This window comes from Petaurus breviceps, unplaced genomic scaffold (genome assembly GCF_028583685.1).
Source record: "Petaurus breviceps papuanus isolate PSGF00001 unplaced genomic scaffold, PetGlider_PUasm1.0 175, whole genome shotgun sequence".
Classification (NCBI taxonomy): domain Eukaryota; kingdom Metazoa; phylum Chordata; class Mammalia; order Diprotodontia; family Petauridae; genus Petaurus; species Petaurus breviceps.
Genome location: NW_027185764.1, coordinates 15,377,430 through 15,400,480, shown reverse-complemented (window position 1 = coordinate 15,400,480; position 23,051 = coordinate 15,377,430). Strand labels below are relative to the sequence as shown.

The window sequence follows — 23,051 nt, the reverse complement described above, 5'->3', positions numbered from 1 at the left end:
ACTGCCAGCTCAGTGTTTTACAGCTCTGGGAGACTTGTGTGTGGGTATGGAGAAGCATGGGGTGAGGGGTGGGGTACCTGGAATATCCAGGACTTCAGGACAGTGGGGGGCGACTGTAGTTTCCGGCCCAGCCACAAGGTGGCACAGTGACCTTGTACACAAGTCACTCCCCGGAGGGCCAACAATAATGGAATTTGGCCCCAAAGTCTGGAGACTGTTGGGGAGACCAGAAGACTCTTAGAGGAGTGTGGAATGAGAACCAGTTCCCAGATCAGCAGCTCACTAAGACAGATGTTTAGGACTAAGCTGCTCAGTTCAGCCTGCCCGATTCTGACCCAACCTTTAATGACTGGCTCAAATACCATTCCTCCTAAGAAGGCTTACTTGATCTCCTCTATCAAAGCCTTTCTCCAGTGACCTAACACAGCATTTTGTCTGAAGGTCTCTTACTGCGCTCTTGTGCTCTCCCCAGCTGCTAGACTGGAGGCTCCTGGAGGGCACACACTGGCATTTTTTTCTGTTTCCCTACCACTCAGCAGTGTGGTAGACCTAGTGGGCACTTTAATGTTTAATGAATTGAAATAGGCTACATTTATGTCCTTGTCTTAGCTTCATTACTAGACTGTGAGCTCTCTGAGGGAAGGAAATTTCTTTCTTTCATGTTATTGCCTCTCCTTCCCCTGTCCCCAGCATTTATTATATCGCCTTATGTGTGAAACAAATTTAATAAATAAATATTTATTAAGCACTTACTATGTTCAAAGCAGCGTGCAAAGCGATAGTGAGACAAATAGGAAAGTCAGTCCCTGCCCTCAAGGAGCTCATCTTCTAATGGGGGGGAGGGGGGAGAACACATATAGGTTTAGGCTGCAAGTTAAATGGAAGAGTCCCCTGGTCCTTGGGGGAAAGCAGTAGTGTTGTATGTCTGTTTGTATATCTGACAGAGAGAGACAGACAGAGACAGAAGGGGGGGGGGAGACAGAGAGAAGAGAGGAGAGGCAGAGAGAGAGAAGGAGAGGAGAGACAGAGAGAGGGAGAGACAGACAGAAAGAGACAGAGAGGGGGGAGAGAGACAAAGAGAGAGAAGAGAGGAGAGACAGAGAGAGAAGGAGAGGAGAGACAGAGAGAGGGAGAGACAGACAGAGAGACAGACAGAAAGAGACAGAGAGAGGGGGAGAGAGACAGAGACAGAGAGAGAGAAGAGAGGAGAAACAGAGAGAGAGAAGGAGAGGAGAGACAGAGAGCGGGAGAGACAGAGAGAAGGAGAGAGAGGAGAGGAGAGACAGAGACAGGGAGAGACAGAGAGACAGAGAGAGGGAGAGACAGAGAGAGAGAAGGAGAGATAGACAGAATGAGAGAGAACATAAGCACAAGTGCATGAGCGAGCCCACAGTAGGAGCTGTAGGCAATTATAGAGCTCCCCATTATTGTAAAGAGTATCTGAACTGCATCCCAACACTGTTGTTCTAGGGCAAATAGGTGGGGCAATAGATGAAGCACTGGAGGGCCTGGAGTCAGGAAGATCTGAGTTCAAATCTAGCCTAAGATATTTCCTAACTGTGTGACCCTGGGCAAGTCACCTAACTCTGTTTGCCTCAGTTTCCTCATCTGTAAAATGAACTGGAGAAGGAAATGGCACAAACCACTCCAGTATCTTTGCCAAGAAAACCCCAAATGGGGTCATGGACATGACTAAACAACAACAATCACAACAACAAAGTAGAGAGATTCCCTAATCTCTTGACCTTCACTCCCCTCACCTCAATGTCTCCTCCAGTTTACAGAATATTCATTTTTCCCAGAAGTCTCTTGGTCAGCTTTCCACTTTTCCTCATATTTGCACATGAAGGTGAGATGAGAAGAAAAAGTCTCCCACCAGCAATTGCTTCCTCCTGTTTAATTGTTCTCATCTTTTTCTGATCTTGCACCCAAACCTAGGCTGCTTTCCAGTCTTTTCTAAATGGAATTGAGCTTTTCTGCTTCTCCCCTCACTGCCCTTTGGTACAAGTATTCCTTCCGCCCTCCATTTTCTCAGAGTATTAGACCCGCCATAAGCAGAGCTATTACACATTAAGCTGGCTACATACAGAAGCACATCTACCCGTAAACACGACCCTGGGGAGCTGAGGGGATTGCAGTGGTTGCAAAGTTGGCTAGTGATATGCTAAAATGCTGTGTGCCAGCTGCCTGCTGGACATCCTTACCTAGATGGCCTGTCAGCACCTCTACCTCAACACATCTGAAACCAAACTCATCATTTCCCCTCCAAGACTCGTCCCTCCCAACTTCTCTACTTTTACTGATGACGTCACTCTTTCCGCTCCTAACCCTGGGCCATGACCTTGGAATGAAGTACCTTTGCTTCTTCCCTCCCCCCACCCCATTTAGTCGAATGCCAAGTTCTGTCTTATATCTCCACCTTCCTTCACACCCCTATTGCCATCATCCTTAGGGTCCCTGCCCTCATCTCTTCTCAACCAGGCCTCTGTCTTCTATTTGATATTCTTGCTTCTCTGATCCACCCTTTATACTGCTGCCCAAGAATCTTTCTAATATACTGCTCTCATTGCACAATTTTTTTCCCAAAATTTAAATGTTTTTATTTTCTTCCCAATTCACTTTTTAATGTTAACATTCATTTTAAAAAATTTTGAGTCCCAAATTGTATCCCTTCCTCCCCCCCCCACTCCTACCCCATTCTCCATCATATCCTTCTTCAGTTCAAACACTCTCAGTGGCTCCTCTCTGACCCCAAATAAAATATCAGCTCCTGAGCTGGCATCATCTAAGGTCCTCCATGACCTTGTCCAGCTTCACCTCGTCATTCTCTATTCTACATATCCTATATTTCATTCCAACTGGACTGCTCTTGCCCTAGCCTCAGCCTTTCTTATTTAGAATGGACTCCTTCTATCTCTGTCTTTTGTAGGTCCTTTCTTACTTTAAGGTTCATCTCAGACATCCCCTCTTTCATGAAGCCTTCCCTGATGCCTCCCCCTCGCCTCACTTCCCCACCCTTCCAGGTGACAGTGATTTTTCTCTCTCTCTCTTCTTCAATTTTTCTTAGCTCTTTACTCAGGTTCCTCTCATTTTGTCCTATAAATAGTTACTTAAATATATGTCTTCTTCCCCATTAAACTGTAAGCTCCATAGACAAGGTCTATGTCATGTATATTTTTGTATTCTCAGTAACTGGCATTCAGACTTGTACATAACAGATACTTAATAAATGTTTGCTGAATAATTATAATAATGGCTAACATTTACATATTGCTTTAAGGTTTGCAAAGCACTTTATTAACTTATTTCATCCTCACAATGACTCTGTGAGTGATATTATCCCCATTTTACAGATGAGGAAACTGAGGGTGAGAAAAGTCGTCCAGCAAATACATAAATGTGAATGAATATACATCTGATGAATCAGGGAAGACTTTCTAGAGGTGAGATTTTAAGAAAGATTTTGAAGGTTGGGAGATGAATAGGTTGACAGCAGATTAGGAACCTGTGTTCTAGTCCTGGCATTGTCTGATAAATGCAATGGCACAGCTGATAAAATGTTGGACTTAAGATCAGGAAGGCCTGGGTTCAAGTCTTACCTCTGACACTCAATAGTCACTTAGCCCCTCTGAGGTTCCATTTCCACACTACAAAAGGAAAGGGTCTAAGAGCCCTTCTAGCTTCAAGGCTATGATCCTGTGATCACCGCCCTGGGTCACCTTGGAGATGTTAATGCATCTGATGTCTCTTCTGTAAAGTGAGGGGGTTGGACAAGATAATCACCAAGGCCCCTTCTGGTGCTAACACCAGAATAAACTGGTGCAAGATAGTTGCAGAAAGGTCCCAAAAGGGATAGGCGGACAAGGGGTGGCTGGCTAGGCTAAGGGAAGGGGTGGGTTTGCTGGGGGTTACATAAGCTCAGATTCCAAGGACCGGCATGTTTCCAGTTTTGTGATTTTTGGATCCTGAACCTAATACTCTTTATTACTTCCCTTTATTACTTCCTTTTGTAAATGTCACTTCTTTTTTTTTTTTTAAAGCAATCAGGGTTAAGTAACTTGCTCAAGGTTACATGGCCAGGTGTTTCTGGGTGTGGTGCTGAGTGTCTGAGCCCGGATTTGATCCAGGTCGTCCCAACACTGGAGCCGGTGCTCTTACTCACTGAACCACTTGGCCGCCCCTAAGCAATTGGGGTTAAGTAACTTGCTCAAGGTTACACGGCCAGGTGTTTCTGGGTGGGTGCTAAGTGTCTGAGCCCGGGATTCTATCTCCAGGTCAATCTTGACACTGGAGCCGGTGCTCTTACTCGCTGTGCTACCTGGCCGCCCCTGTAAATGTCACTTCTAATGGCAAAAAGTGTAACCCTGTTGAAGATGGGCTTGTCACATGGGGAGGGACTAGGAAAAGTCTATAGGATCTCACATTCTAATACCGGAATGTAGAATCACAGAATGAAGGAACCTCAGAAATCATAGAGTCCAATCCTCCCATTTGACAGATGAGGAAACTGAGGCCCAATGAGGGGAAGAGACCTGCAGATCACACAGCTAGTTTACAGTAGCACTCGGATTAGGATACAAATGTCCCAACAGACTTCCCAGCACTCTCTTCATGACATCCCGGCCACCTTTTAAAGCCAGTGCTGAGAGATGAAGGGGTGGGGAAAGGCCAACAGTGGCATCTCCGTGGGTCCTGGTGGCCTTGGCTGCCTGGCCTCCCTTTCATAGCATCTCCCATGCATTGGTATCACAGGGGGCCCAGGAGTGGAGGAGACACCAGGAGCAGAGGGATCAGTTTTTTGAAAGAGGTGGGAATAAGCAAAGTTCTTTGAATTAAACCTTATGAGACAGGAATCATCCCATTAAATTAGCAAACTCAACAATTTCTTTGGCCCTCCCCAAATATTCTAATATAGAGTTCTACACAAGTGTGTGCAAAAGACAGTAGAAATTGTATTGGGTCTTCCCCATGGACCATTCCAGTGTCCATTCCCTGACTGATTCCACGGGATTCCCTGGAGGAACAGAACACATGGTAGCCCTTTAGTCTGTCACCTGCAATGTGCCAGAGCCTGTTTGGGAACTTCTTTTTATTTGTAACCTGTATCAGACTGCAGACTGAACAACTAAACGGTGCCCTGGGGGCACGCTCCTTTCATCCCCATGGCTCTCTGCAAAACATAGAGGGGACAGAGGGGCAGCTCCCACCCCCTGCTAAGCCTGAAGTGGTCTAGTTATCCAGCTCAGTTGGTGGTCAGATCATACACTGTTCACTGATTCTTTATGCATAGGCAGGGGATGTTGGGGGTGGGGGGAGGAGGGAAAGAGACAAGAGGGGTGCTGGGGTAGCACAAAATCCCTGACTGACCCGCTTTGGAGAAGAGAAATGTGGGTAGGCAATTGCATCTCTAGCAAGGGGCTGGGCTGGGATTAGCTGTCCCCAAGAGGAAAGACAACATTCTAAGTCTTCCTTTTGACCCTGGAAATTGGTAAATTATTCAAGGCTTTCTTTCTCTTATATCTATGTTTTGGAAGGCAGAGACCTGCATTACAGATAAAGCTGTGTGTCAGCACTCAGCCCTTTTCAGAGAGGCAGGTAACGTGGAATTGGTCTACCCTTTCTATTTGTTCCACCCTATTTATCTGTCTGTGCAGGAGAGGCAGGTCTGAGTGGGATCTGAAGTTAATCGTGGCAAGTGAATGCTGGGGAGAGCTGTGTACAGCTCCGTCACTGGGCTGTTGGTTTTTTTCTCCACAGAAGGATAAAGTTTCTATCCTTTCTGAGTCCCAATTTGCTGATGCTGACGGCAGTCAAAGTGCTTTACTTAGTCTCAGAGAGTTGGGGATGGGGGTGGGGGAACAGAAGAGCAGTGGCATAGGGAGGTTTTTGAGAATGAGAGGACAGGGAGATATTTAGTAGAAAAATGACAGTTGTGGCCATCCTATTTACTTTCAGGAATGCGGTGGCTGAAGAGAGAGCAAACAAACAAAAAGTTCACAAGCTCCCAGTGTTGTCCTTGTCCCAAACCAGCAGGGTTTTCTAGCCTGATTTGCTCACGGTCATTTGGAAGGGAATTTGCAAAAGATCCCAGGAAAGCGGGGAGGACATCAGAGGAAGTGCAGGGACAAGAAGGCAAGATCTGTGGGAAGAGAACCCTAAAGAGGCAACAATTAGTGTCCTTAAGTCCATAAAGGATTGACCAAGCAGAGGCCCAAATGTAGCAAAGTCCTGGATCCTACACAATCCCCTGAAAAAAGAGAATTTATTATTAATCAACAATCCTGCAAACTACTTTACAATGAGATAGTTTTAAGTATCAATCTCCCAGCTGTGCGTAGTTAGAACAACCACTTGTTTAGTTTGTCTTAATATTAATGTGTTCTTTTGAGGACTGTTTGTGTTTTGGCATTTCTTTTGTGTGTGGGAGATAAATACCTGTCCCATGCCTGATTCACGTTGTACACTGAGTACCTTTCCACTCCCCCTTTTGGGGAATCTTACACACAAGCCTTAAGTAATTTGTTTCTAGTTGGGTTTAATGAATAGAAGAGTGAGTGGACTTAAAGTAAAGGATAAGGGACTTGGGTGAGACGTGATGAAAAACTATGACTTTGTAACTTCAGTTGACATGACTTCAGTGAGGTTTGGTGGCAGGTGATGGATCTCCTTGGGAGGTCATAAAAATAACAGGGTCTTTCAACATCAGATTTTGAAGACAGTCTTATTAGTCATTAGGATTTAGATTTAGAAGGGTCCTTAGAGGTTTCAACCTCCTCATTTTACAGCTCATTTTACAGATTTTACATACTGTTTTTGCTTCCAAGAATGTTAAGTTATTGTAAAGCCTCTTTCTCTCTTGGAGAATATGTGAGTGGAGTACTCAGACAGCAGAACACCAGAAACGGGTGACTGGCTTGGAGACACGGGCCTCCTGAGGAATGCTGTGCTCAGGGCAGGCTCGGCCAGCTAGCGACCCAGCTCTTAGACATAAGCCTTTTTTTTTTTCTTTTCTTTTTCTGCTTTGTTGTTACAGATACAGGCTACAGAGAACCAGCCAAACGGAACCTCTCTAGCTGAAAAGTTCTTTGAGCAAACCATGGGAGCCAATGTTCCCATGCAAGGAGTTAACCCTGTTTTAGGATGGATCAGCACATCGGCAGTGGCGGCTTTTCCCCAGGGAGGCAGGAGAGCTGGAATATTTGGGCAAAGCTGCTAAGCTGTGCTTCAGTGGCACTCCTGAAATAAGAGAAGCTTTTCAAGCCTGCCCACCACCCCAGGTTTGAAATGGGCACCTCTATTAGGCCCTGTGGTGACATGGAGACAGCTCACTCTCACCCAGGCCCGATGGCTAGGATCCTGTCTTTGCCTCTTCTCACAAGATGTGTTCCCCCACCCCAACCCCCTGCTCTGCTCCTGAGGCAGAGCTGACAAACACACAAGATTCCTATGCAAGGCCACGGCACTCACAGAATGAGCTTGGGCAGGAGCCGGAGGGAGCAAATGAGACTTAAGAGCATTTCCTTCCTCTTTCACAGTTTTCATGAAACTTATTGAGTTACTTATTCTCCCCTTCCCTTCAAGGGCCACATTTCTTACACACCAATGCTCGTCAGCTATGACAAAGCACTATTCCTTTCTCTCTTAATCAGCAGGCACGCTAAAAGCACTGACTACATGCCAGCCACTGGGCTAATGTAACATGAGTTGTGCACACATGTACAGAACGTGTACAGAGTCTGTTTCTGGCCGTCCACCTGTGTGTGCTGGAGAGGTCGCCCCCAGTCCTATGGTGACTCAGCACTGAAACAGCCTGGCACTTTGGCATGACACAAGAAACCCTAAGTGGTCTGTTGGTTCTCTCTGTCCCTCCCTACTGCCTTCATGACAGCAGTGGAGGGTCAGGGTGCTGTGACAGTTAAAAGAAGAGATACCTTCAAACTCAGTTTCTTTCTTCAACTCTCCTGTGTGGCATGAAGTAGGTACACTCAAAAAGGGAGCTTGGGGGGATGGGGAGTGTGGGAGGGGCTAGGCTACATTCTTTCCTCTCCATCTCACCTCTAAACTAACATGGATGTGAGTTTGCATTGGCTGTCTTTTCTGTTGTTTCCTTTCCTGAGTAGGTTACTGAATATCATTTTCAAGGGAGATGGTGGTTTTGGAGGTAACTTTTGAAGTCCAAAGGTCTTGATTCTAATGAGTAGGGCTGATTGGTGGCAAGGAAGTTTTTCTGAATCAGAGAAGTCAGCCACTAATAAGAGGAGGAGCTGAAGCCCCTTGACTGCTTTGCCACAAGACAAGGACTTTGAGGGAGACTGGGCAAGAACCAAGATGAAATGTTAAATGCTTATTAATCAACAATCCTGCAAACTACTTTGCAGTGAAATGGTTTTAAGGTTCAATCTCCCAGCTGTGCGTAGTTAGAACAACCACTTGTTTAGTTTAAGTCTTAATATCAATGTGTTCTTTTGAGGACTGTTTATGTTTTGGCATTTCTTTTGAGTGTAGGAAATAAATACCTGTTCCATGCCTGATTTATGTTGTACACTGAGTACCTTTCTACTCCCCCTTTTGGGGAAATCCTAAACATAAGCCTTAAGTAATTTGTTTCTAGGGTGCCAGCATTGGGTTTAGTGAGTAGAATAGTGAGAGAAAACGGAGCCTAGCCCCTCTCTCATTAAAAGCCAGGCCCCCCAAGTACTAAACCTGGTTAGACTACATGTTTGGGTACAGAACAGAGTATCCCTTAGGAAGAGAAAGTGGGTTCAATACCACTACTATGGGCCCAGAAACAGTTCTCCAAAATTAGGCTAGGCAATGGGGGTTCAAAGTCAAAAGAAAAGCAGTCAAGGCGCATACATTCAAATGTACACTTATAGGACATACATAACACCCATGCAAATATATCTGGATCTCTATGATCTATGAATTTATACATCTCACATATATCTAGGACCGCTTCCCCCGGTTTGTCTCTTACTTAGCTCCAACGCCCCTTTGTGCTGTTCTTCCCTGAGAACCACAGATTCCTGCTTGGGTTACACTTCTCTTTCCACTGGGGCATTTACATTACATTTCTGTCCCACCCCACCCCCATTTTCTGTCTTTCATTGCTAACATTTTTGTAATGAGTCTAGTCCCATATTTCTACTTCCTATTACCCAAGAACCTCTTTTTAAAAAGCTATTTAATGTATGCCTCAATTTCCCTCTTTAGAGTGTCATATCCAAGGGCCCTTACAAGTCTGACTGACATTCAATGATTCTGATAGCTGCCTTCATAGACATGATGGGCTATCTTGAGGATAAGGGAGGTGACATTCTAGAAGCCATGGGGAGTAAGATTTCATTTAACACAAAGAAGAATTTTCTAGCAATTAGAGCTATCCAGTAATGGAAAAGGCTGATTTCATTAGAGTCCTCCTAGTGACTGGGGGTGAGAAGAAGGTAGATGATTTTCCCTTTTCTCTAAATGTGGCCCAGTTTGTTGAGTGTGTTAGCAATGTAAGGCTCTAACTTCTGCAGGGACATAAAAGATATAGCTGTCTGTGGGCACATAACACTTGTCTGTGACTGGATTCTTTCCATGAACTGTCTTAGAGACAGAGTAACAAGACATCTTACTATGGTATGTTAATACTGTTTTGGGGGACATTTGCCTGATGCAAACAGAACGGCAATATGTTTAGATCAATCTTCCCCAAACAGTACTCACATCATGTCACTCTTTTGCTCAAAAACTTTCAATGGCTCCTGACTGCCTATAAGACAGAGTCCTACTTTCTTAGGTTGAGGTTACAAAGATAAAAACAAAATAGTCTTTGGCTTCAAGAGATGTACATTTCATCAGAGGGAAACAGCATGGGCATAGAAAATTAAATAGAAAATACACAATAAATAATTTCTGGGGAGAGAGTACTAGCACTAGAGGCATCAGGAGGTGATATTTAAGATGACATGTGAATGAAACTAGAAATTCTAATAGGTGAGAGTGAGGAGAGCGTTCCTTCTAGAATGTGGGACATGTCACTCAATAATAGAGGATGGAATGTCGCATACAGGAAAAGCAAGCCAGCAAGGTTTACTGGAATTTTGTATGCATGAAGGAGATGCAGTTGCTAGACTGCAAACTGGCTTTAAAAAGCCAAATAAAAGAGCTTGTATTTATTCTAAAATGAGGGTTAAGCTTTTTTTGTGTCATGGAGCTCTTCGGCAAGTTTGGAAAGCCTATGGACCCCTGATCAGAATACACAAATGTTTTTAAATGTGTAAGATAAAACACAATAGTTTTACCAAGAAAACCAATAATATTGGAATTCAGTTATTAAAATATTTAAAGAACAAGTTCATGGAGCCCAAGTTAAGAACAGCCTAGACTAGGGGCAAGAGTGACCCATTGGAGCATCTTGAGGAGAGTAGTGGCATGGTCAGATTGGCATCTTAGGAATTTCAATTTGGTAGGTCTGGGTAGCAGCATGAGTTAGAAAGCAGAGAGGCTGGATAAAGAGACCCCAATTAGGAGGCTACTTACAATCCTTCAGATAAGAGATGACAAGGGCCTGAATGAGGATGGTGGCCATGTGCATGTAGAAAAGGGGACAGATAGGAGATATCTTGTGGCAGTAGAAATGACAAGATGTGGCAGCTGATTAATTTTAGGAATTAAGAGGAAGGCAAGAACTGAGGATGTTTCTGAGATTTTGAACCAGGGTGACTGGAAGGATGGTGGTACCTTCAAAGACCAGAAAAGGGAAAAGATAATGAGTTAGATATTTTCCTCAAAATAAGCTGCTGTTGTTCAGTTATTTTTCAGTCATGTCTTATCCTTTGTGACCCCATTTGGGGTTTTCTTGGCAGAGATATTGGGGTGCTTTGCCATTTCCTTTTCTGGTTCATTTTACAGATGAGGAAACTGAAGCCAGACAGGGTTGAATGACTTACCCAGGGTCACAGGTCACACAGCTAGTAAGTGTCTGAGACTAGATGTGACTTCAGGTCTGGCACTCTAACCAGTGTGCCACCTAGCTGTCCAATAATAAATAAGTGGTCAAATCTATGAAAATAGGCAGTTTTCAGAAGGAGAAATACAATCAGCAACCATATAAAAATGTTCTAAATAACTAACAATAAGGGAAATACCAATTAAAACAACTGTAAGGCTCTAGCTCATACCCACCAGATTGTCAAAGATGACAAAAAGAAGATGGGATTTACTGGAGGGACCATGTGAGGTTGAGCACACTAACTGTACTACTGGAGTTGTGAACTGGTCCAATCATTCCAGAAAGCAATTTAGAACCATACCCCCAAAGTCAGTACACTCTACACACGCTTTGACTCACCATTATCTCTGCCAGGCATGTGCCCTAAAGAAATGAAAGATAAAGGGAAAAGATGCACATGTACAAAAATATTAACAATCACATTTTTATGGTTGTAGCAAAAAAACGGAAACTAAGCGAGTTCCTATCAGTTGAGTAGTAGCCAAAGAAATGATGTATGAATGCAACAGAGTATTACTACTTCGTAAGTGATAAAAGGGACAAATGCAAAGAAACCTGGGAAGACATGCATGAACTAATGGAAAATGAAGTGAGTAGAGCCAGACAGTTTTTATCAGGATTAAAACAATGCAAAGGAAAATAATTTTGAAAGACCTAAGAACTCTGAACAAGGCAATGACCCACCCTGAGTGCAGAAGGATGATGATGCAGCATACTTCCACCTCTTAGGAGAGAGGTGATGAACTAGAGGAATGGAGGATGATGTTTTCAGACAAGGCCAATGTGTGAATCTGTTTTGCTTGAGGTGACATACATTTTCAGATGTGGCCTGACTATCTACATTTGATTCTACTTGGTTGTTACAAGAGCTGTATTTTATGGGGCGGAAGGGGGAACAGTATGGGTAGTGAGAGTGATTTTTAAGAAATAAACACCAATGGAACATTAAAAAATACACAAAAAAGGGCAGAAGGAAATTCAGAAGGAAACACAGACAAGCAGGGCAGTGAGTGTTGGTACTATCGAGTGTGAATAGACTTAGAAAACCAAGTTGTATCTTTAGAGATTCGAGGTTTCACTTATAGGCCTTTTCCCTACTTCCTTTTTGTATGTGGAAATTTCACATTTGTTGAGTTTATAATTAAGAAAAAGATAATAAAAAAGAAAGATAATGGGTGAGTTCTATTTTGGACCTGCCGAATTTGAGATGTCTATGGGCTGTTAGCCTGGAAATATCCAAACATCAGCTGATGGATGTGAACTGCACAGGCCCAATGGAATATACATTTAGAGCTGGAAGGGACCTTCAATACAGGTTATCTAGTTCAACCCCTTAATCTTATAGATAAGAAAACTAACACCCACCAATGTTAAGAAATCGCTTAGGGACCAAGTGATAGAACTGGAATTTGAATTTAGGTTCTATGACCCTAAAGCCAGCACACATTCTGTTGCACCACACTATTTCCTAAATAAGCACTCTTCCTATGTCAACTCCATTAGACACAAGGAGCCAATCTACCTTTCCATAACCAGGAGAGCTGATTAGATGAGCTGGAGGGAGGGAGAGGGAAGTCGGTGAAGAAAGAAAGGTCCCAAGACAGAGCCCCAGGGTATAACAACAGGGTAGAACTGATAGTGAGACAAAGATGATATTTGTGCAAAGGAGATGAGGGAGTGGTCAGATGGATGGGAGAGGGAAAAAAATCCAAGGAGGAGACAGTATCTAGGAGGCAAGCATGGCCAACAGAGTGCAAAGCTGAAATGTATGAAATGTGAAAAGCAAGGAGGACAAGAAGGAAAAGAAGTAAGACAAGGTCACTGCATTTGACAATGAATAGATCACCGGTAACCTTGGAGAAAGCAGTTTGTTGGTTTGGAGCCAACTGGACTGTCTTCTTCATTGTCACCCAAGCATTCCTTGCAGTTTCTTGTCTTTGCCCTTCCCTGAAATGGTCTCTACCCTCTTCTGGGTCCGTCCAATTCATCCTTCAAGGCTCAGATCGCTTCCTGCCTCCTGGCTGAACCCCTCTCTGGTCATTCCAGCTTAAAGTCCTCTTCCTAGCCACTGAACTCTTAGAGAACTTACTGCCTGTGCTACTCAGCTCTGGGCATACATAGTACAATAGCATTATCTTTTTTCATAGGTAAATCTTCTTCAACTAGACTAGATGTTCCTTGACAGCAGGGGTCATTTCTGACTTTATTTGTGTATCTCTTCATAATTATATGCTGATCAGTCCACTTTGCACATCTTATTCACATACCTTCTGTCCAGTCCCCCAGCTACCTCCTGGCCAAGACCCTTCTATCCTATTTTCCTCTAGCTAAACTTCATCAGACCTGGGATCAGATGGCTAAACCCTGAGGAATCATCAAGTTATCCAAACCTTCCAAGTTAAATAGAGAACTTTCCTATTTTTATAATCCCCCAGAGAAAGAGTTCACAAACTTCCTTAATACGATTTTGAACTGATTATGCTCCCTCACCTGACAGAGTAAACTTTCCCAAGCACCTTACCTAAATCCTTGCTGCTGTCACTTGCTAGGTGGGTTCCATGTACCCGTCTGTTTTTCTCATTCCTACCAGCTTTTTTGGTCTTTCTCCAGTCAGTTTCTTGTGTTCATATTGCCCGTTAATACATTTAGCCTTGTCATAGTTCAACACAAACCGATTTTTAAACAAAAATAAAAAAAAAAACCTGCTTTGACCTTTTAACAAGAAAATCCTTTCATTTCTGCCTCCTGCACTTGGTTCTGAGATTTTTTTCTAAATGTCAGAAAGGGCCAGTCCTAGCGCAGCTGTCAGGGAGAGGGGGGGAGGTAGGGGAGCCTCGGGGCAAAGGCACTGGGGAGGGAGGGACAAAAGCGCAGCCAACAGCCTCCACTGGGAACTGAACCAGATCAGATTTGCATATGTGCAGGGCCTAGGCTCAAGTCCAAACCAAAGCTGGTGTCAGTATTGTTAGCCAGTTAATTGCATTATCAGCCATGGTCTTTGGCTAATGTCTAATGTGCACGTGTTTGCTTAGAAAGTTGGCATTCTTGTGGTTTGGGAGAAAGTTGGCATTTCAGTAGGTTAGGAATAAAAAAACAGATCCTTTGTTATGCTCCTTTAGCTCATCTCCCAAAATGTTTATACTCAATACTGGGTGGCTTGGTCTTTGTCTGGTTGTGAGGGTGCCCTGGTCTTTAGTCAGCCTTGTGTTCTAGGTTAAGAATAGCTCTGATTTCTTTTTCCCCAGAATGATGGTATTTCAGATCCTGTCCATTCTGGGCTAGGAAGCAAACTCTTCTTCATAGCAGACTGGCTGATATAGAATATTAGCAAGCAAATCTCAGTGTTGACTAATTTGGGGATTTCACTGTAATATTTTCATTTCTCAAATCTCAGAAGTCAAGGTGACTACTTATGTTTCCAGAATCCTGTCATTAAACTGAAAAACTTTATCGACAAGCCATATGAAGCAAGTAGAAGTAGAGGAGGAAAGTGGATTTTCCACCCCCAAATTATATCTGATGACCTGGAGCTGTCTGTAGAAGTCTTAGATTTCAATTCACTCTGCCTTACAATAATAAAATTTTAGAGTTGAAAGGAAATCTTAGAAACCATGTACTCCAACTCTCATTTACATATTAAGAAACTGAGATAGAAAAAACTACTTTTCCCAAGGTCATATAACCAGTAAAGTACAGAATTAGGATTAAAATCCAAGTCTTCCAAATCTAAGGCCAGTGCTCTTTCTGAAACACCAAGGTGCCTCTAATTTCTTAAATTTTGCTTTCTTGGTCTGAGATATTATCAAAATTCTCCAATTGAATTATGCTGCACCAATCAATCTCTCCTTAGCGTTATGCCATGTTCAAATATCACCAGGTTCCCAGGTAGCTAGTAAATCACTATAATTAGGGGCTGTTCACTTAAAATTAGAGGGTGATTTTTAAAAAAACAAATTGCCCAATAAGACATGTTGATTGTGGTTAGAAATATTTATGGAACTTATTTAATACTCAGTCTTTTGCTTTATTCTGGCTGCCCATTCCTGTCTGGAAGGAATTAGTGGGCCTGCCAGCTTCTGGCACACCTTGTGGGAAAGCAAAAAGAGCTTCTGCCCTGAGGAGGAGGTCTGGTTGGGTATCAGTGGGCAAAGGCTCCATTCACTACAAGTGGCCAGGTTTCTGCCATGTTCTTTGCTAAGGAATCCTCTTTCAAGTCTAAGGGGAGGGTGTATTCTTTGCTATAACTGCTTAAAGGAAAGAGTGCTGGACTTGGAATAAGGAAGACCCGAGTTCAAATATTACCTCAAAGCTGTGTGACCCTGTGCAAATCACTTAACTTCCCTCTGCCTCAGGTTCCTCATATATAAAACAGGAGAAGGGCTTCTGTGAGAATGAAATAATATATGGACCATATTAGCATTTTAAAAATCTCACAGTGCTATATAAATACTAGTTATTATTATTGATATTATTTGAGCCCAGACCTTGAATCTCCTAGGCAAAGATGAGTATATAGAGATACTGAGATATAGCTGAAGAACCACTTACATCCCAAAGGTCACAGGAGCAGCCCAGGGACTGAGTAGATACTTTCTCACTTCCTGAATAATGCTAACTCAAGTACAGATTATTTGTTTAGGCAGGCTAGGAGATGGTGCCTCAGGCCTCAGCCTCCCAACCAACTTTGGGTCATTTAATTTCTTTTCCTTGTCCTTGGCTACCACATTGAGTCAGATGGTCTCCTAACCAAGCCCATTTCTTCTTACATCACATACAGGGTTTTGAGATGTTGTTATGATGACTTCATATTGCAGGACATGGATAGGTCATGTGGTATGTGACTTGGACTCAGAAGACTTGGGATCACATCCCTCTCCCATCACCACTTACAAGCAGCATGATCTTTAGTAAATTACTCAACCTCTCCAGCTGTCACTTGCTTTCTCAGTAAAATGAGGTCAGACTAGATGGTCTATAAGGTCTCTTTCAGCTTTAAAACCTATGACCCTATGATTCTAATGACCAGCTGAAATAACCAGCCTGGGCAAATTGAGTCTCGTGCCAAAGCCAAGTGTAGTCTCTGAGATACGGGTGATATCTACCATGTTTCCCCGATAATAAGACACTGTCTTATTAAATTTTTTGGAAAGAAAAACACCAGAGGGCTTATTTTCAGGGGAGGGCTTATGTTGTCCTGCCTCAGCTCTCCTCCACGGCACTGCTCTCAATGGCACCAGCAAGCAAATCACTGGGGAAGAACAGGATGACGCACTCACTGCTGCAGCTCTGATTGGATGCAGCTCGGAGCGCAGCATGCGTTTCACCCGGGCGGGGGTGGGAAGCGGTACATACAGAGGGTACCGTAATGTAGCCTGTAGTGCAGGGGATCACCTTCACTACAGTAGCAATCTCAATAGGGCTTATTTTCGGGGGAGGGCTTATTTTAGATGAATCTTACACAGTAAGGGGAGGGCTTATTTTCGGGATAGGTCTTATTATCGGGGAAACACGGTACAACAATGTGAACATCAAATGAAAGTGGGCTTTCAGGCAAAAGAATGCCCAGGTGTCTGAACAGGAAAGCACCAAACAAAGCCTCTTCTCCTCCTGCTCACCCCCGAGGTCTCAGCTATTCCCTGGGGCATCAGTTACTTTTTTTTTTTTTGGATGGAAGATGATGGGAATGTTATGGTGTATCACAAAGATATCCCAGATGTCCCGGTGTGTTCTCATGCTCTAAGTTTTCTTATTTGTCCTTGTTCACTTTTACTGTGGGAAGCAGAGGGGATGTTGAGGAGAACTGCGAGAACAGTGGGAGGGAGGAGAGAGAGCACATATGGGTGTGGAGGTGGGGTAGTGTGGCAAAATGGACAAGAGAAATGGATCTGGAGTCTGAGAAGCCGGGTTCAAGTACCTATATTGGGTGACTTTGGGCAAGTCACTTAAATCTGAGTTTCCTCATTTTAAAAATGATCAGGTTGGACCAGATAATTTCTGGGGTCTTTTCCAGCTCTAGATTCTGTGAGTCCATGTACTTGGTGAAGCAAAAGCTACAACACACTTGAAGAATATAATGTGTTTTGTCATGTCTACAATTAAAAGTGACTTGATGTTTTCTGTTTGTTTTATTTCTATGCACATATATGACTTTAGCCTCTGTGAGTGTACACCTACACACACACATATACCAATATACCCATACATATATGGCTATGGCTCTGGAAAGTTACAGGGAAAGAGATTTGGGTTCCACAGGAAGAACTTTTCTAGCAATCAGAGCTATGCAGTAACGAGGTAAGAAGTTCTGCTTACTGCCTTATGACATAGTGAGTTCCTCCCCACAGGTGTGTGCAAGCAAAGGTTGGATGACCGTTTCTTCGGGATGTGGGAGAGTGGATTCCTGCCTAGGGTAGGAAGACAGACTAGACAATTTCTGAGGGTCTTTCTGTAAGACTCCATGGCATGGTGGCTGTACGTGAGGAAGACAGAGAGACATGGCTTCTCTTTACTCCTAGGAAGATCCTGCTGGGTCACAGATTAGAAAAGATTTGGAAACACTCTCCTAAGCCTGGTTCTTGAACCTGTCCAGGGCTCCCTCCCCATGGTTTGATTTCCTGGCATTTCCTTTCTAGACTTTGCTCTGAGAGGTTGTGAAAACTGCCTGCTGGCCCAATTAAGCTGTTCTGACACTGGCAGTACTTTCTATGGAGGAAGACAGTCAGACAGGAGCTGCGGTGTTTCTGTTTTCCAAATAGTCCTGGGGACGTTACTGCTGTCCTGAGGCCGTTCAGGCATGGGCCTTTAGTACACTGTGACCAGATGACTAACACTGTCTCTATTCAAGATAGTGCTGTTGAGTCATTTTATGTCTGACTCTTCATGACCCCATTTGGGGTTTTCTTGGCAAAGACACTGGAGTGGTTTGAAATTTCCTTCTCCAGCTCATTTTACAGATGAGGAAACTGAGGCAGACAGGGTGAAGCGACTTGGCCAGGGTTACATGGGTAAGACACACAGTAAATGTCTGAGGCTGGATCTGAACTCACAAATATGTCTTCCTGATTCTAGGCCCAGCACTTTATCCACTGAGCCACCCAGTTATTATTATTTAAAGGTGGAATTTAATGAGATCCACGTATCTACTCTTTTTTTTTTTTTGCCTTTTGGAGGGCAATTGGGGTTAAGTAACTTGCCCAAGGTTACATGGCTAGTTTTTTTGTGGGGGTGTTAAGTGTCTGAGGCCGGAACCGAACTTGGGTTCTCCTGACTCTAGGGCCGGTGCTTTACTCACTGCGCCACCTAGCCGCCCTCACCTATCTACTCTTGGTGGGAATAAGAGTGGGGCAGGAAAAACGACTTAATACCCTGAGTTTTCAGCCTTAGGCCTTAGTGGCCACAGGGTAGTGTTTCTTTAATTGTTAGCATGCTATGCGGGGTTCCTATTGCTGGGGGTATAAAGGAATATGGGGAGGGGGGAGGAGGAGAGAGGAGGAAGAGAGAGGAAGATTTATGCAGGCCCCTTTGTAATAGTTATGAGAAACAGGAGAACCTCTGCCCAGATGCCATGTGAATGGATGGGTTTTGCCGGCAGGCTTGTATGCGAGGGTTGGCACCAGCTGGCATGTTCCCATCCTGCTCATCTGGGCTCTGGCCCTGCCTTAATGTTCTCAGACACACTCGAAGATCACTAGCTTGCCTCCCCTGGTGTGAGCCTTCTCTCAGCTCCAGATGCTGCCGGAAAACAGGCAGCAGCCAGGAACGAAGGCAAGACAGGGTGATTGGTGGCTGTTTTCATAGCAGCATGAAAATTTAATGTTCAGATCTTTGGGCAACATGCAACTAATTAGGCAGGAGCTCGTGGCAACCCCATTCCATTCAAATGACAATTGCATCAGCACTTGGAGCACTTAAAAAGATGCTCTCTTTCAGGGCCAGTCTTGGCTCCTGTACCTTACTGCTCTGGAAGGGGAGCCTCTTTATTCCTGAGGAAGAGGACTGTAATGAGGAAGAATCAGAAGGCTAGAGCTGGAAAGGCTCTTTCTCACTTATTTGCAGATTAAGAGAATATGATCCAGATGGGTAAAAAGGGACTGGCTCAAGATCACAGAGCATGTTGGTGATGAAGGCAGGACTGGAACCCAGGTCTCCTGACAGTTAAGTTAGGAATCTTTCCACTACATCACACTCTTGGTGGGTGTGGTCCAGGCATTTTTCAGTTGTTAGTGAGTGATCCCTTTTGGAGGTTTTCTTAGCAAAGATACTACAGTGGTTTGCCATTTCCTTCTCCAGCTCATTTTAGAGACAGGAACTGAGGCAAACAGGATTAAGTGATTTGTCCAGGGGCATGCAGCTAATAAGTGTCTGAGGCCAGATTTGAACGTAGGAAGATGAGTCCTCCTGACTCCAGGCCTGGCACTCTTACCTATTGTGCCACCCTGCTGCCCAGATCACACTACTGGATCTGGGTTCAAATCCTGTCTCTGTCACTTTCCTATGTGACCTTGGACAAGTGATTTAATCCTTTTGAGTCTCAAATTTCTCATTTGTATGATGAGGAGGCTTGACCAGATGGCCTCTACAGTGCCTTACAACTCTGAATCTATAGTCTTATCTCCTTTTGGCTTCTTGGCAAAGGGCAAACAGATTGCCCATATGATCATTATCTCTTTAAAAGAAACGGAGGAGGAGGAAGGGAACAAATACTTTATGTGCAGTTTTAAATTCTTCTAAACACTTTCACGTACTTTTCCCCAAATGATCTTTACCACAACCCTGTTACAAAGGCAAGGTAGGATTCATTAGCCTGAGGCCCAGAGCAGTAACAGGACCTGCCTATTTTCTGCATGTAATTATTTTAAATTTAATAAGATTTGTTAAGCCCCTCTTACAGGCCAGGCACTGTGTTAAGGGCTAGAGATACAAAAATGAAAAATAAACTATCCCTCCCTGCCACCGCCACCTTAACATTCTTCAAGTAGCAAAATTCCCTAACGAGAAAGTGTTATTGAAACACCTCTTCATGATCAGAGAGGTCATTCATCTCCTATTATTTCCCAAGTCTTTCATCAATCTAATATCCAACAAGATTGTTCTGTTGGAGGGCTAAGACCACATCTAAACTTCTTTGGTATCTCACCATACAAGGCTGTAAATAGAAATGTTTGTGCTTTTTAAAGTTTCTTTTGACATCTTTTGTTTTTACAAAACATCACATTTTTACATTGCATTTCCAAATACAATGGAATCACTTTACAGCACATTTAACTAATAGAAACTGAACTGTACTCAGTGATTGTAAATATACTTGCTGGGGGAAAAAGAAAGAAAAAAGTCATTTAAATAGTGTGGATGATTCCACTTGCCATTTCATTCAATAAGCTGTGCCCCACGAATGAGCATGAGAAAGGAGATGGGAATATGCCATTCCATCTGTTGCTCTGTGTTCCCATGGGGCTTTCATAGTGTGAGCATCTTACTTGCTGAGTGTATTTCTAGAATCTTCTCTTCATGGTTCTGCTGAGGCTAGTAGAGCTGATCAGAGTGACATCTCTAGCCTTCCTCGATTTCCTGGCCAGCTGGAAGTCCCTTGCTGTGCTCCCTCAGACATTTCTGTGTTTTTTTTTTTTTAAGTAACTTGGCCAAGTTTACATGGCCAGTTATTTTGTGTGGGTGTTAAGTATCTGAGGCTGGAACCGATCTTGGGTCCTCCCGTCTCGATCTTGGGTCCTCCTGTCTCCGGGCCAGCGCTCTTACTCACTGCACCACCTAGCCGCCCTGTCTGTATCCTTTCTTGCCTCATGGTGAAGTATTAAGGAAGAAACAGTAACGTGATCATCTTTGAATGTGATCGTACTTATGTGTGAACTCCTTTCATGAGAGTTTTCTCACAATCATGGATTTTCTTACCAACTAAATTTACACAATCAGGAGTATTCTGAGCTTTTACTGTCACTGAATTCTACAAACTCATTCTTGATACTTTTTTTTTTTTTAATGCTGCCTAATGTATTTTTAACACTCAAATATTATTAAGGGCCAGTGAGGGAATTCCAATTAGGTACCCATCATCCCTCCTGCCCACATATCCTGCCACCTTCATTCACTAACCAGGGCCTGCCACTGTTAGTTCACACAGTGAAATGATGAGTATTTTCCTAATAAGGAAATGCCAACGCATGGCATGAACTATGCTAGGAAAGGGGTAAAGTTCAATGCTTGAAAAGGCCAGTTGGATATTGCTTCTTAGAAGGATGGTAAGAGCTTAGTTTCCCCCAAACCCAGCAAAGTCCCTAAATCATCAGGCTCTACCTGGGTGGCACCTAGCCTTCCAAAGCCAACCAGACCTCAGAAGATAGGCTATGTGGACAGATACAACCAGTCTGGACAGGCATGAGGGCATGATCCTACCACGCTGGACACAAGTGGTATCTTTCTAATGTCATGTGAACAGTATTCCTGTGGTTTTGTTACAAGTCCATCCTTATCACACTGATAGTTTCCCAAATACAAGCAAGCAGTGTGTGAGTGTGTGAGTGAGTATGTGTGTGTGTGTGTGTGTGTGTGTGTGTGTGTGTGTGAGAGAGAGAGAGGGAGAGAGACTACTCATGCATGTGGGGTGTGTGTGTATGTGCCTGAGAGGAGAGGGAAGGAAGGAAGCAGAGGGAGAGAGAGCTCTGTACCCTGATTTTGCAGGATACCTCTGGGATCACAGAGATTTTGGAGAGCCAAAAGGTACAAAGAATTGGTGAAATGGAACCAGAATGAGCGCATTTTTTTTTTTGTTTCCTGACCCTTTGACCTGGGGCGGGGTGGGGGTGAGGTTTGCTCAGGGGTAACACCAGCAGTGATACAGGGAAGAAGGAAGTGGGTGCCTTCAGCCCCATGCTTCTCCTGAGAGCAAGGGAATGTAGAGTGGGAACGGAAACCTCTTTGCTTGAATACAGGTGAGGAGGGAAATCTGCTCCAGAGGAGAGTAGATGTGGAACGAGGCAGCAGACACAGACAGGAGGTGAGAGTCAGTGAATCTAGTCCTGGCTTCATTTTACCAGTGTTTACCCAGAGCACAGCCTTGGAGATATTTCCACCGAGGGTTTAAACTTGAGTTCCTTTTCCTTCTGTCCCTTTAGACTGGCTGGGAGAGTAGACAGGAAAGCAAAGTTCAACCTTGGTTGCAGTGCTATTGCAGCATGTAATGGGGAGAACTGTTCTTTTAAGTGTTTACTTGCATTCCATGTGATTTATGCTGTTAATAAATCATATGGACATCAAAAGTGACTTACCAACTCCAGTGATTTAGGGTGCTTGAGACTGGGGGGAATCTCTGGGGGAAACAGGGACTTGAGCTACTTAGAGAGAAAAAAAAATTTTGGAGCATAATGTTTGAAATACTTTTGTTAGACTGTTTTTGAAACTAGGAGAAAGTCATCAAGGAGAAGAGCCGGCAGAGGGTAGGGTGGTGGTCCCAGGGTACACTTTTGGTACTCCTAACTTACCACCAGAAAATACCCCTATCACATACCCCTCTATTACATATAAACACACATACACACTCATATATGCACATACACACACATAAGTATCACAAACACACATACATTTATGTTTCAATTCTTCAATTTAGAGATTCAGAGGTGGACCCACTTCTTACTTTGATTTTAGAAACCTAAGTAAGAGCTAACAAACATCTCCCTACCTATATTGTAAATATGAAGATGACTAATATAGCATGGGGCACATAGGAGAAAACTAAGTATTTACTGACTGATAGGAAATCCATTTGGTAAAATAATGATGGGAAATCCAAAGTAATGAGAAGGTAAGAGAGCTACTTCTAAAAAAGGATACTGGGGAGACCAGTCAAGATAATGGAGTAATAGGAAGCATCATCCTGGCTTTCCTGATGGCGAGTCCCACAAAGATCTTAGAAGAGGGCCAGACCAAGCAGTAGTTTAAAATCTAAGGAAATTACACTGAGTCAGTCATATTTACAGAAGCAGATCACGAACTGGACCTACAGACAAGTGACCAGGACAGGGGCTGTGGAACAGGGGTG

General features: G+C 43.7%; 1 protein-coding gene and 1 long non-coding RNA gene across 4 annotated transcripts in view; one reads left to right on the top strand and one right to left on the bottom strand.

The window, feature by feature from the left end:
• The window catches only part of MAD1L1 (mitotic arrest deficient 1 like 1), an 865,451-nt gene that overhangs the window by 5,636 nt on the left and 836,764 nt on the right, over nt 1-23,051 (bottom strand). The gene's annotated exons all lie outside the window — the stretch shown is intronic.
• The window catches only part of LOC138158685 (uncharacterized), a 39,898-nt gene continuing 22,268 nt past the window's right edge, over nt 5,422-23,051 (top strand). The window contains exon 1 of the long non-coding RNA XR_011167707.1: nt 5,422-7,975. This is a non-coding gene — a long non-coding RNA (uncharacterized lncRNA). The remainder of the gene's footprint in view (nt 7,976-23,051) is intronic.